Raw genomic sequence first — 16,390 nt, forward strand, 5'->3', positions numbered from 1 at the left:
AGTGACAAACTTTTGCCAGGGGCACTGAAAAAGAAACTCTTCGGTTGAGCTTCCCTTAGAGAGATCAAGGATGAGAAGGAAAGAGGGTTAGGAAAGGTCGACAGAGTGGGGAAATAAGAGGAACAAAAAGAAGGGCAAAAAAAAAATGCAAGGAAAATAAAATAAAAAAGAAGAACCAAAGGACAAAGAAGACAAGAGATGTTGTCTAGCGCGCTAAGCCTCTGGGATGTCCCACAGATTTAGTTCTTTTCATTTTGATTTGATCCATGACAGCAGGACAGATCAGTATAAAAGCAGCCACTGCACTGCCGGGCGCTTGCTGTGGAACTAAGCGCTTACCTTCACATGCCTGAAAAATCAATCTACACTCCAACATTGCCAAGCGCTCATTTGTGTGATAACTCTTCAGCTCAGAGAAATATCAGGACTACTGTTGTGTTTAGGGTATAGATTTCAAGTAAAACACAGGTCGGTGTTTCTGTAAAAGATACATTCTAACAGACATGCTATGTTGTTACTTACAAGCAGTACCATCCAGGGGAATCAATGAGAGGGAAAAACTGTTTGCTCTCCACATGTCAGGCTGTGCTTCATCTCTGTTCAGGTAGCAACTATCTGCCAGCATCAGTGACTTTCTGTGACTAAAATGGACAATACCTTGGCATCGAGTCACAGCACAGCAGAAAGTATCATAAATGGAAAATGGCCTGTATTTGTATAGCGCTTTTACTAGTCCCCCCTAGGGACCCCAAAGCGCTTTACCCACCCATTCACACACTGGTGGAGGCAAGCTACAGTTGTAGCCACAGCTGCCCTGGGACAGACTGACAGAGGCGAGGCTGCCATATCGCGCCATCGGCCCTTCTGGCCATCACCAGTAGGCGGTAGGTGAAGTGTCTTGCCCGAGGACACAACGACCGAGACTGTCTGAGCCGGGGCTCGAACCGGCAACCTTCCGATTACAAGGCGAACTCCCAACTCTTGAGCCACGATCACCTAAATGGAAAATTCAGTCTCAAGCAAGTCTTCTGTTTTGAAAATTAACCAGATGTTCCATGCTGTTTAATATCTGAGTTCCTTCCCTCCCTGTCTGGGAGTAATAATGGATGTCCAATCCATTATTATTATTATTATTATTATTATTATGGACAGCCTGACAATTTCCATCAAGAATAAGCTCAAAAATTTGTAATTCAATTTAAAATTAAATGAAATTAAAACAATGCAATTCAATTATTATTGAAGTATTGTTGTACAGTCTTAACTAGTGTTGGTCAAGTTACTTGACAAAAGTAATTACTAACTAATTACTGATTTCAAGAGTAGTTAGTAACTTTTAAATTTAATTAATTAAAGTAATTAATTAATTAATTACCGTAATTGTCGGGCTATAAGCCGCTACTTTTTGCACAAGCTTTGAACCCTGCGGCTTTTAGTCAGGTGTGGCTTTTCTATGGATTGTCCATGATTTTTGTCATATCGTAAGACGATTTGTTTTGTTTGTTCCGCTGTTGTACGGCACTACGTTGCTTGGCGGAAGGATCGGGGTTCAAGAGTGGTATGTTGGTCACATGTCCATCCGCCAGGCAACATAGTGCCGTACAAGTAGCGCGAAAAACAAACTTCAAAGTAGCGCTATGCGTTCAGAGGGAGGCATGGATGATGAGCGGCGATAAACTTGCGAAAAGCAAGTTATGCTCAACTCCACCGGTGGATTCTGACAGCGTGGAAAAGTGTGAAAACATCCACGATCACCAACGGATTTCGAAGGGCTGGACTGCTGCATGATGGAGAGGAGGACACCGCCACGGCCCTTCTGAGGGTGTTCAACTCTGACACTGACAACGAGGATTTCTTTTGTTTTGAAAGTGACAACGAAGGAAAGAAGCTGAGAGTGGATGACGTAGCCATCCTGAGCCTGTTCGTTTCCGACACTGGAGAAGAGGACTTTGGTGGTTTTAGTGCGCAGGAAGAAGAGAAAGATGGTGAATGACTGACTTTTCTTCTTGTTAAAGCCGTGTCGCTGCACCTGAGCCTAAAAGGTAGTCTGAATCTATTTTTCTGGTGTGCTGTAGGTTATTATGTACTACATTTGTTACTCATTTATGAAGCACAGCACATGTGCAAATATGTACCCATAACTTGTTTTTCAAAATATTAATAAAAGGGGTGTGTCTCCAAACAGCCATCTCTTTCCTGACAATTCGCTTTGTGCATATTCTCTTACATATGATAAGTCAACATTGAAACACCTGCGGCTTTTGGTCAGGTGCGGCTAATGTATGTACAAAACAGGATTTTCCCCTGATTTTAGCTTGTGCGGCTAATATTCAGGTGCGCTTTGTAGTCCGGGAAATACGGTAATTATTTTTAAAAAAACATGATACACAACTTGAATAGGTAATAAAGCAATAGAGCTTTTAGCCCAATTTTATTTTTTTCTGCATAATCCATCATATAAAACTGAATCAAATGAAGAAATCTCTTTTTAAAAATGTTTTCTTAGTTTTAATCTTTTAACTTTATGCACATTGCATTAAGCAAAAAAATTTAATTATATGCAACTGTCTTTGACTTGAAGAAATGTGTTTAACATTTAAACCTATTTTCTGCAGATTCCATCTTATAAAATAAAATAAAGTTTTGTGTTTACACTTTTTCAAATAGATGCAAGTAAAACACAGCAAAAAATAAATAAAATCAAAGATTGAGCAGCACTAAGTCCTGTCTCTTAAATCTGTTGTCACCTGTTTAGCAGGAGTGGGGCGGGTGGAGGTTTGCCCGGTGCCGCAGCGGTCATGTCAGTGGGAGGATCCGGGGGTTTCTCTGTGAATGTCACATTCCCGTGGCAGCGTGCTCGATGCTCGCTCAGAAGTTTAGTTTTTTTTTCGCTGTACAAAGAAGTGTACAGTGGACGCTGATGTTTTTGTCACTTTTCACAGAGTCAAACTCGAGGTAATGTCAGTACTTCCAGTACTTGCTTTAAACGCTGCACGGTCGTACTCTCGCTGCACTTCATACACTCAACAAAAATATAAATGCAACACTTTTGTTTTTGCTCCCATTTCCCATGGGATGGACATAGAGACCTAAAATTCATTCCAGATACACAATATAACCATCCCTCCCAAACAGTGGTCACAAACCAGTCCAAATGTGTGGTAGTGGGCACATCTGCTATATTGAGATAATCCATCCCACCTCACAGGTGTGCCACATCAGGATGCTGATCTGACATCATGAGTAGTGCACAGGTGTACCTCAGACTGCCCACAACAAAAGGCCACCCTGGAATGTGCAGTTTTTTGCGCTATTGGGGGTCTGGGGACCCAGAACCGGTCAGTATCTGGTGTGACCACCATTTGCCTCATGCAGTGCAACACATCGTCGCATGGAGTCTATCAGATTGTCAATTGTGGCCTGTGGAATGTTGGTCCACTCCACTTCAATGGCTGTGCGAGGTTGTTGGATATTCGTGGGAACTGGTACACGCTGTCGTATACGCCGGTCAAGCACATCCCGAACATGCTCAATGGGTGACATGTCCGGTGAGTATGCTGGCCATGCAAGAACTGGGACATTCTCAGCTGCCATCTGCCCTGAACAATGTGAACCATGATTCATCCGTGAAGCGCACACCTCTCCAACGTGCCAGACGCCATCGAATGTGAGCATTTGCCCACACAAGTCTGTTACGGCGACGAGCTGGAGTCAGGTCAAGACCCCGATGAGGACGACGGGCATGCAGTTGAGCGTCCCTGAGACGGTTTCTGACAGTTTGTGCAGAAATTGTTTGGTTGTGCAAACCAATTGTTCCAGCAGCTGTCTGGGTGGCTGGTCTCAGACGATCTTGGAGGTGAACCTGCTGGATGTGGAGGTCCTGGGCTGGTGTGGTTACACGAGGTCTGCGGTTGTGAGGCCGGTTGGATGTGCTGCCATATTCTCTGAAACCCCTGTGGAGACGGCTTATGGTTGAGAAATGAACTTTCAATGCACGGGCGACAGATCTGGTTGACATTCCTGCTGTCAGCATGCCAATTGCACGCTCCCTCATTGCTTGTGGCATCTGTGGCATTTTGCTGTGAGACAAAACTGCACATTCCAGGGTGGCCTTTTGTTGTGGGCAGTCTGAGGTACACCTGTGCACTACTCATGATGTCAGATCAGCATCCTGATGTGGCACACCTGTGAGGTGGGATGGATTATCTCAATATAGCAGATGTGCCCACTACCACACATTTGGACTGATTTGTGACCACTGTTTGGGAGGGATGGTTATATTGTGTATCTGGAATGAATTTTAGGTCTCTATGTCCATCCCATGGGGAATGGGAGCAGTAACAAAGGTGTTGCGTTTATATTTTTGTTGAGTGTATTATCCTTTGTTGATCTGCACACGTCTGTTGCTGCCACGGGCGTCGAATGCTCGTGCGTCATTGTTATGAGACACTCTCACAAACAGAATCACGGTTTAGTAACGCAGTAACGCAGCGTGCTTATGGGAAAGTAACAGTAATCTAATTACTTTTTTGCAATAGTAATCCCTTACTTTATAATATAAATATAAATAAAATAGAATAAAAACTGAATTGAATTGAAGTTGGACGCCTGATTTTAAAGCGGGATACAGTCAGTGTTCTCCGCCATTTTTGTTGTGCCATTTTTTCTCTTGTCCTTTGTCAGTTTGTCTATTTGTATCATGCCATGTTCCAGGTATCCATGTCTAGGGTTCATGTTTCATGCACCACGTTTCCTGTGCTCAAGTGTTTAGTGTTTACTTTAGTTTATCATTAGCTGGTTTAGTTCATCATTAGCTGCATCTTAGTTCCCTTTTGGACCTTTTTTTTCCATCAGCCTCAAATAAACTGGCTCGCTTTTTGTTAAGAATTAGTTTTGCCTTCCTCGCATCTGCTTTTGGATCCACACCTCTCTCTGCTCTACATCTTGTAACACCCTCTGACTGCTTATCCCTCAGATGCTATTACCTGTTGAAGATTCAGTGTTAATAAAACCACTTGAACTTAACCAGTGTTGGGAAGGTTACTTTTAAAATGTATTCCATTACAGAATACAGAATACATGCCCCAAAATGTATCCTGTAACGTATTCCGTTACGTTACTCAATGACAGTAACGTATTCTGAATACTTTGGATTACTTAATATATTATCATGCTTTTTACAACAACGTGAATGTACTATTGCTGTGTGATTTATTACTATTACTGAAGGTCCGCGACTCCGAACTGTAGTAAAGGGACCTCTGACTAATACGGCGGGGTCCCTGTCGGCTCGTAGCCGAAAAATAGCTTTACTTTGTTGTGTGGGTCAACTTTTCCTGCGAGAGACAGAGAGAGGCGTTGAAAGGCTGCTCCAACGGAACTTACCCAGATAGCAAGGAAACATTGAACATTGTTTTCGGAGGAAAACACGAACATGGTGTACAGTCGAGTCTTAATAGCTTACTTACAACTGGGCTCGTCAGGCACTCTTCTTGGCTGAAGTGGTTATTATTATATTTACATGCTTCCAGCTCCCGTTTTTGCTCGATGACAACTCGTAGTTTTCCACTCCCCTTTTTCTCCCTCCTCGCGCTCACAGACCCATAATGTGTATGGCAGTCCATTCTCCCTGCAACACGGACTACACTGCCCATGATGCTACATTCTTTAGAGCTATGCTTGTAGCATTCTGCCTGTTAGCTTAGCACAACAACAACAACAACGAAAAGGTGCTCTCTCACCCAGGAAACACACAGTCGCAGAGAGAGAGAGAGAGAGAGCGTCGCCCTGTAACCATGGCAACCGTAACGCTGCCGCCTGGAACAACAGAACGTAGCTGTCAAACAAACCCAAACAGTCCTGACCCGCGACAATATGAAACAGGAAAGTACCGCAGTGTAATCCATTTATTTCAACAAAGTAACTGTATTCTGAATACCACCTTTTTAAACGGTAACTGTAACGGAATACAGTTACTCATATTTTGTATTTTAAATACGTAATGGCGGTACATGTATTCCGTTACTCCCCAACACTGAACTTAACCTAACAACTTTTTGAATCCACCAGTTTACATTGTTTATTACAATAACTCATATAAGTAAGGGACCATAACAAGAGATCTTATCAGGCACTGTCAAAGATTTATCCACAGTAAATATTAGCAGTCTCATTCAGTGGGCTTTACCTCTCGTTAGTCTCCTGAACTCTATTTTCCAGAAGTATCTCAGCAGGTTTTCATCAGCACATAGTCAAAAACGTTTAATGTTATTTTGCATCTCACTTTTGGTTGTTTTTGTTTCTCAGACCTTTTCTAGCACACAGCACTTCAAAAGCCAAAACAAGTTCATACCGCACATCCCACAATATCTTATAAATGATTAACAAGAAAGAAAAAGTATGCAAATCAAATTTTACTAAAATAATGTTTATCACTATAGTATCATAAACTCTGTTCAAAGGGTATGTACATTTTTTTTACTTTGCTGTACTAGCAAATATAAAGAAGTTGGTGCTATATAAATGTAACTTTTGAAGGTACAGAGTATTAGGCCTCTGTATTTTGTGAGGTGAGTGGTAGCTGGAGGTTGCCAGGCTTGGATAAACTCTCCTGAAACAATGAACAACTGGGTTGTAAAATATTTATGAAAGATCTTAAGTACTGCAGAGAGGTCATCCACAAATCTTAAAGAGCACTGCAGTAAGAAAACAGCCAATCACTGACCCCGAATCAGATGTCTACACTACTAATGGGCAGATAAAGTCAGATGTTGAGGTTTGGTCAGGTCGCAAAATCTCTCTCAATTCTGACATACTTACCTTCGCTACAGCAAATAATAATAAATATATTAAGTGCATTACATAACAAAATCATAATACTTTCTGGGATTATTATTAATAAATATTCTGGTTCCACTGAACAATAGTCTGTAGCTGTTCTTATACTCAAATTTACTGGGACTACCAACAATATCTTTCAATGCTCGTTTCTGCCACTATTAGCCTATTTATTCTACTGGATCTAAGCTATAACTTTTATTTCACCACTTCTTATATTCTAAAACATTTTGAGAGTAATGAAAACAGGTTTATGAACATTTTTCAGTGTGATATAGAAAGGATAGTAAATCCATGGGTTTCATGGCAGTAGGAGCCTTGGCTCCTTCATCCTGTTCATGGGCAGAGTTGTGCCTGCAAGTCCAAAGACAGTAAATATCTGCCAGGAAGAGCTGGAACAATGTCCCTGGTCCAAATGGTTTTGGAAGGTAGGTGTGAAAATGTACTGAATCTGAGTTCACATTCAGTTTCCTTTAAAGTAGGTTCACTGGGAAAGTGTTTCACTAAAAACTTTGTTGTGGAGTTGTCCAGATAGTGGCAGAGCTAGATTTCAACTAATTCGCAAACACTTGTGTCATTACACTTTAGGCATTTGTCCTGCATTAACTGGGAAAGCTCAACAAACCTGAGAAAGAAGGGGTCAGAATCCTGATACTGTACATAACTACAGTTAGGAAAAGGAAACCTTGCTTATACAAAAAGAAAGATGTAAGACTAATCAATGACAGAAAACACAATACAGAGATGCCCTGACAAGTATGTCTCAATAACCATGTGACTAATTAACTAATTATGTGGCTAATAAACAAAATAGCTAATTCACTAGCTACATAAATATCCACACTCTGAATATAATCCAGTAAAGTATTACATCTTTACCTCAACTTATTTAAGAAAACAATAAAAAAAAGAAGAACTATTTTTGATATGACATTGGAGTACTGTTAGTCTTACAATACCCTGGTTGAAAATGGTGTAACATACATGCGTACTGAAGTTGAACTCCACCAACTTGTAATTAAAAATATAAAATCAACCTCTGCTGGGCTATTATCATCCTATGTGACCAGCTGTTTACAGGAACAATGTCATGTGCTAATCACTTTTTTTTTTCAAGACCTCAACCGTGCACACACAAAAACAATCATATGACCACTGGGTTCAAAAACACACGGGTCCAAATAAAACAGGGGCGGGCGAGACAAAAGCACCGTGGCAGTTCTATAACCATGCTGTCCTGGGAAAAAAAGTACATGAGTTGGTTTTTAAGCACTTAAAGCAATTAGTGCAGAGGATGGAGCCAGCTGAGCCATTGATTACGGTTATTTATAAACCTGACAGCACCCTGATGAGGAGACAAAAACTAGCTGCTCTGTCTTTCTCTCCGCTCTTCCTTTTCTCTCCACCTTCCACCATTCTTTTCCACCTCTGTGCACCTTTTCCACATCTTTGCCCCTCTATCACCTCGTGTTGTGTTTTTTTTCTGCTTCTTCTTGCTCTCACAAGATTTCAGCGCCCGTAGTATTTTCTTCCTTGCCTCTCTGTCAACTCTACTTGATGGATCACTCTCACGCACTTCTATGCTATTTAAAAAAAGAAGAAGAGAGAGGTAGAGGAGTAAGCTGAGTAGGTGAATTCCCTTACAGACAAAGAAAAATGTATTTCTGCTTTTCTTTACCACAAACCAATACTCCCTTAGGTCTGGCCTTGGGCCTTGCAGGAATCTGGGAATGGCATGAGACAAAGCAGCAACAACAGCCCCTTAAACAAGTCTGGACATTCTTAGAAGATTGTCTTGCATGCAGGTATGCCTGGATGGGTGTCACAGAGTGGGAATGGAGGCATCTAATCTATTCCCAGGCTCTGAAGCCTGCAGGCCAGCAACAACAGGGGCATTATGGTCAGACCCCAGCTTCACAGAGCTGTGCCACAGGGTCCGGTTTGGAGGTAGAGGGAAGAATGTGCATGTTTGTTTGGAGGTGAAGGTAGAGACGAAGATGTGTATATAAAGCGGAGGAGAAGAGTGAAAAGGATCATGGAAGTATGTATAAAATTTCAGAAATTGGATACAAATTTCTCAGAATGAAGAAACAACAGGAGGAAATATTAAAAGGACAGAGTAGATCTTGTATGTAGAATTACATCCTTTAGTTTTTAGACAATTAAACATTATTTTCCTGTAATTTTGCCCCTGTACACCTCCATAGATTATTTTAACTCAAGCAACCAAGCTGTGACTGAAGTCTAGACTTGTTAAACCTCTCTATTTCAAGGGATTTCCCAAAGTATTGCATTTAGTGTTTAAGAATAACAGATATTTTTATACACAATCAGGAGTTCAAACGTAACTGGAAAACTGGCCATCAGGCGAGGTCAGTTCATTATTCCCTGACAATTTAAGAAGATTAAAGATCCCAACTGTTGAACTTCGATTTCGTAGCTTTTCACTGGAACTCTTAATTTAAGGGTCCAAAGAGACAAAAGTCAAAGTTGGCATGACTAAGTTGAAAAACCAAAATAAACCAAAATAAGAGATGGAAAAATGTCAGGCATGACCAAATCAACAAACATTCTTAAAAACAGCAACAACAGAACTCTTTCCTTAGTTAAGAAAAAACCCTTCACAACATCTAGCCAACATCTAGCTAGGATAGTACAGAATTTACAATCAAGAGCCACCATCACAAATATAAAGAGATAAGAACGAGGTGCAAACCACTGGTTACACTCAAGAATATAAAGGCCTTTAAGGACTTTGCAAGAAAACTGCCTGCACAGTGCTGTAAATTCATTCTCTGGATGGATGAAATCAAGAAATACTTATATCAGAATGAGGGGAAGAGAAAAGCAGGAGGAGAGAAAAAGCCCATGATCTGAAGCATACCATGTCAAACATGATGGAGGCAGTGCTATGGCATAGTGGACCTGGGTTACTAATGTAATGTGTCTGCTGATAGAAGTAGCAAAATAAATTCTGAAGTGTAAAGGGGAACTCAAATTCAGCCACATGCTGAAAACTGATCAGGTGGCACTTCACAATCGGAACTAATGATGACCAAAGCTTAATGCAAAAACCCCAAACCCACCCAGAGTTTCTCAAGGTGAGAAATGGGACTGACCAAGTCATTCGTCTGACCTCAGTTCAACAGAGCCTGCATTTCAGTTACTGAAGGCAAGATTGAAAGCGGAGATCTGTCCAGGATGTACCACACTCATTTGGACAGTGACAGCTGGGATAGGCTCTAGCTTGCCCGCGAACCTGAAGCAGATAAGTGGAGGATGGATGGATGGATGGATGGATAGATGGATGGATGGATGGACGGGTGGATGGATGGATGGATGGACGGGTGGATGGTTCCAGCCAAATAGTTGCTCAGCAGGGGTTGGGTCAGTCACAACCATCAGCTGTGTAGCTGCTGTCCATTCTTGTAAATATTTAAAATAAAACAATAAGATTGCTGCTTTTTTTCTGGTGAGCATGGTCTCTGTATATCCGTCAAAGTAATAAATAAATAAGTGAGCTACTGTGCTTACCTGAAATGTATGTATGACTCACTTACAGTTATTGGAATCCACTGAAGGAAGGCAAAACATCACTGGGAATTACTAAAGAAGAGACACACATAGACTGCACAGTTCAGAATTAGAAATACGTGGGAGAAACACTAATTGGTGACAAAGTTCGGCATCAATTACTAAACATCAGTGTCTGTGAATGTGTGGTGTGTCTATTAGTAAGGCTTTATTCCTAAAATAGAGGAAGACATCACAGCAGATTAGACCAGAAAAGCCAGTAATTAACTGCCTTGTGTTAGGACTATTTTGAGCTCTCTATCTATCCACAGCCACACAAGCACAACACACAGAAACAGGGAAAAGTCCTTTAAAAAAAGTCAAGATTGAGTTGAAAATGCTAAATAGCTGCTGTTGGTCTTGAAGGAATGAGACAACTCAATAACTATAAGATGGATTTCCATAAAACTTTGCACAGACATTCAACCCCAGAGGAAGAATTTTATGATTCTGATGATACAGTGACATGATCCTGTAGCATTAATGTGAATTTGCCATTGTCTGCTTGCAGAGACAAGAAAACTGTTTCAGACATTTATTTACCCATCAGGTTAAATTCAAAACACTTCATCTGTCCTTACATTCAACCAAACCATTTTGTATTTATTAATTTGCTTGGTGTCCAAATACCTGCAAAATATGCACGCTGGAAACATGTGACATGTGGTCCGATCACTTCAAAGGGCAAAGGTTGGTTCTAATGGTTCTAAAGGAAGCATACAATCTGACTGTCACAGAGAGGGTTGGGAGTCGGGAGCCATGCACATCAGTGTGAATAACCAGAAATTGTTGAACACCCCCCCAGCTTAGATGTGTTAGATGGAAAGCAGTTTTTGAAGCTGCTCAACCTTTCAACAACTGTTCCAATAAAGAACGCTGAAGACTTTCTGTTGTGATGGTTAGAAAATGATTGCAGACACCAGAGGTGGGACCAAGTCATTGTTTTGCAAGTCTCAAGTAAGTCTCAAGTCTTTATCCTAAAGTCTCAAGTCAAGTCTCAAGTAATGTCAGGCAAGTCAGAGTCGAGTCTCAAGTCACTGGTGTAAAAGTCCAAGTAAAGTCACAAGTCTGAAACTTTGAATTTCAAGTCCTTTCGAGTCATTCAAAAAAACGAAAAAAATAATGTTGCAGTTATATGCTAAATGTAAATATTAGACCATGTAATTTTTAAATCTGTGTTTTTCTCAACACATGACAAAATAGTGAACTTAGAAAATATACACAAATTGTGAAATTGCACCTCTTTAAAATGCAGCTCAATTAAACCTAGCTCCAAGAATAATTTTCACCGACAGTTCTGAGATAAGCTGCATGTTATTCTTGGATGCGGTTGTAGGACCGGCTTTAAAATCGCATGACAAAAATATCATACACATTAAAAAAAAACTGCATCACCAACGTAGCCTGGACAACATTTGCTAGTTAGATGAAGTCAGCTATCTCATCTTAGCATATTTATATGCATATTTATAATCATACGGTTCTTGGAGTGAGTGCATACACTCATGAAGTTTAGTAACTTCAGGTCACTGCAACAAGCCCAGGTACAGTTTACCGACGGATGGGTGCAGGACCTTGAAATGCACCGTGTAGAACGAAAGACCATCGTACGTATCATAAGTTTACCAGTCTCACAAATCGTCTTCATAAATACACATTCGTTAACCGTTTATTAATAGGACCTTTGAGCTCAACGGTAATTAATTAGTAGTGGAAATAATTTCTGGTACCCATCACAGAAATGTAGCAGTGACAATAATATTGTATGCTGTAATCGCACTGGGCAATTAGTGATACAAAAAAACCCGTTTTATCCTGTGAATAAAAGTATGTTTTTGTCAATGTACCATAATAACAGAAGCGAAACGCAATATTGTGTCAGGACAATTCACTATTTATGCACAATAAACAAAGGAGCATAGCGCGACAATTTCTGTTCAGCGCCAGACTTACTTGTAACCTATATCACCAATTATGTTAAGAAAAATGACGCATTAACTACTAAAAAACACTGACCTTCGTGTAAATGCTTGGAGCAGACTAACCTGTGAGCTGGAGTGTTCTGGGACGTTATATTTGGTCTTTGAATGGCTGCAATCCAGGCCATCCGTCGCGTCTTTGTTACTTCGGAAACATGGCTCGAACAATTTCTCTTCAACGACGTAATCCGATAACAACCGATCTCTTTACCCGTCGGCTTCCCGTGGCTGTCATGCGACCGGCTATTGCAGTTAATAATACAACAGCTTCTTGACATTTTTGTGTTTCTTTTTATCGCTGTATAACTGATTTTAATTGAAAGCCTGCGTGCGCTAGTACCTCTTGCCACGAGTTCCCAGAATCCTTTGCGGTTCTACCCGTGAATGACGTCACATTTTCAATCTCTATATAATATGCATGTTAAATTTTATATTTGGGGTAAAATATCAAGTCTTTTCAAGTAAACCGGTTCAAGTCCAATTCAAGTCCCAAGTCATTGGTGTAAAAGTCCAAGTCAAGTCACAAGTCTTAGAACATTTTTTCAAGTCAAGTCTAAAGTCATAAAATTAATGACTCGAGTCTGACTCGAGTCCAAGTCATGTGACTCGAGTCCACACCTCTGGCAGACACTACTAGGGCAAATGGTCAGCATTGAAAGCAGAACTAAAAGTCCACCCGACAAAAGCAGGTCAAGGTTAACCCTAATCCTGGCATCAAGAGTTTTTTGTCATGATAAACTAGCATTTAACTAGCAATTTGCCTACGTACAGCCAGTGAGAGCTGATAGCATTCCAATTTATTTCAATTTTGTCATGTTAGCCTGTCAAGTGTAGACAGTGTACTCGCAAATTTATGCCTATAATATAACTGTTTTAACTCCTAACCCTTTCTCCTTTTTAGGGTTAGAGTTGCAGAACACTGGGAGGGTTGGGCTTTTGAATGAGAGCAGATACAGTCAGGTTTACCATTTGAATCCACGATTTCTCAGTTTGCACTGTATGGTGTAGAGAAAGACCACTGAAAAAAATATGATACTGGCCAACTGAAGGATATGCAATTGCTGCATTCACTTTGAGATACTTCAAAAAGCCATACATGCTCTGACAGTTTGTTGCCAGGTTCAGGGTTAGGTTTTTAGTCAGACCACACACAAACCGATAGGATTGGGCTCACGGTTAAGGCAAAGTTCAAGACTACGGCTAGGGTTAAGGTTGTACCATATGGGGAAGTTTGGGCTCTTGAGCAGCTTCATGCCACGCCACCCTGAGTACAGCTAATTTTGTCCAAAAAGGCAAACATGTCTTGTTCTGACAGTTTAGTGGTAGGTTTGTGGTTAGCCTTTCCCAGGTACTTAGGTACCTACCTAAACCAGCTACCTAACAAGCTGGATTAAATTTTGAATCGCTTTAGTTGGCAAGACTTTAAAACATGACTCGTCTCATATCTTGAAACAAACATGACTTGCTCTTCATTCGAATATTTTAGAGAGGCAAGAAGAGCGGCAGAGACATGAGGAAAGACAGCAGTTGTATGGCAGCGCTCTCACACTTGTCACCATCAAAGGTCACAGTGACACATCTTACATTTCTCTGGCTCTTTCTTCCCTGTACCACTTCTTCTTCCCTCTCACCGTCTTGTCTCAAAGCTGAGTTCGTTCCCCTGTGTGTGTGTGTGTGTGTGTGTGTGTGTGTGTGTGTGTGTGTGTGTGTGTGTGTGTGTGTGTGTGTGTGTGTGTGACAGAGAGGGAAAGGAAGGAAGAAGTTGCAAACTTTCCAGTGCCATGTGCGTGGTGAGATGAGAGGGAAACTGAGATGAGTCTGTGTGTGTGTGTGTCAGAGTGAAAGGGGAACAGGGAGATGAGAGGGAAGTGTAAGCTGTCATATTTGAGGTGAGATGCGGGTTCATTGTGAGGTTAGACTCTTCTCAGGGGTCTGGTGAACCAGCTGAATGAGAGATCTAAAAATTGTAAAGATAGGAGGAGATGGAGAGATTAACACTGTCCACATGCTGGCAACCTACCAACTAACCCTCCCTGTAGGTTCTGTGTATGGCTTCATTCATCTGTGTTTGTATGTTCTCACAATCAAAGCTTAATTCATGAAGGGTATCCACGACCTAGCAAAGGCATGAAAGCCACAACCTGTAAAATCTTCCGGTTGGTAAATGCATTTTTATTTGATTTCATTCTAATCTAGCTTGTAGAAATTTGTTCCTGAATGTTTTACAAAATGACAAATGCTTCTGTCCTTTATAAAGATTCATTTGCTTAACTCTCTGTACCCCACAGTGGCCATCCTAGTGTTTCCCTATAACGGCTGCAGCTGGCTGGTGTGTCTCTACTATTGTTTCTGCATAAAAACATTTTTGCACCGATTATAATTTAGCATGTTTTAATAATATAAACACTTTGCAATAAATTGGGAATTAAAACAGATTTGTGACAAGTAAGCTGTCCTATCATCATTTACCTCAAAATGCTGGGTGTGGTACACTTACAACTCTTTATTGTGGAGTAGGCTGTAAAACTTTGTGAAAGGAGGATGATATGGGTCAGTGAGGAAGTGAAGATCAGTCCTGTTCATTGACGGTGATACTGAGGTCAATTTATGAGGGCATGCTGAAATTTGAAGAAACGCCTTGAAGTGGAGCTAACATCGTTGGATTTGGACATTTAGTGAATGAACTCTCTAGCGATGTGAGAATAGCAGAGGTGGGACCAAGTCATTGTTTTGCAAGTCTCAAGTAAGTCTCAAGTCTTTATCCTCAAGTCCGAGTCAAGTCACAAGTCTGAAACTTTGAATTTCGAGTCTTTAAAAAAAAAAAACAACGAAAAAATAATGTTGCAGTTATGCTAAATGTAAATATTAGACCATGTAAATCTGTGTTTTTCTCAACACATGACAAAAGTGAACGTAGAAAATATACACAAATTGTGAAATTGCACCTCTTTAAAATGCAGCTCAATTAAACCTAGCTCCAAGAATAATTTTCACCGACAGTTCTGAGATAAGCTGCATGTTATTCTTGGATGCGGTTGTAGGACCAGCTTTAAAATCGCATGACAAAAATATCATACACATTAAAAAAAACTGTATCACCAACGTAGCCTGGACAACATTTGCTAGTTAGATGAAGTCAGCTATCTCATCTTAGCATATTTATATGCATATTTATAATCATACGGTTCTTGGAGTGAGTGCATACACTCATGAAGTTTAGTAACTTCAGCTCACTGCAACAAGCCCAGGTACAGTTTACCGACGGATGGGTGCAGGACCTTGAAATGCACCGTGTAGAAAGTAAAGACCATCGTACGTATCATAAGTTTACCAGTCTCACAAATCGTCTTCATAAATACACATTCGTTAACCGTTTATTAATAGGACCTTTGAGCTCAACGGTAATTAATTAGTAGTGGAAATAATTTCTGGTACGCGTTACAGAAATGTAGCAGTGACAACAATATTGTATGCTGTAATCGTACTGGACAATTAGTGATACAAAAAACCTGTTTTATCCTGTGAATAAAAGTATATGTTTTTGTCAATGTACCATAATAACAGAAGCGAAACGCAATATTGTGTCAGGACAATTCACTATTTATGCACAATAAACAAAGGAGCATAGCGCGACAATTTCTGTTCAGCGCCAGACTTGCTTGTAACCTATATCACTAATTATGTTATGAAAATGACGTATTAACTACTAAAAAACACTGACCTTCGTGTAAATGCTTGGAGCAGACTAACCTGTGAGCTGGAGGGTTCTGGGACGTTATATTTGGTCTTTGAATGGCTGCAATCCAGTCGCGTCTTTGTTACTTCGGAAACATGGCTCGAACAATTTCTCTTCAACGACGTAATCCGATAACAACCGATCTCTTTACCCGTCGGCTTCCCGTGGCTGTCATGCGACCAGCTATTGCAGTTAATAATACAACGGCTTCTTGACATTTTTGTGTTTCTTTTTATCGCTGTATAACTGATTTTAATTGAAAGCC

This window comes from Astatotilapia calliptera, chromosome 5, assembly GCF_964374335.1.
Source record: "Astatotilapia calliptera chromosome 5, fAstCal68.1, whole genome shotgun sequence".
NCBI classification, from domain to species: domain Eukaryota; kingdom Metazoa; phylum Chordata; class Actinopteri; order Cichliformes; family Cichlidae; genus Astatotilapia; species Astatotilapia calliptera.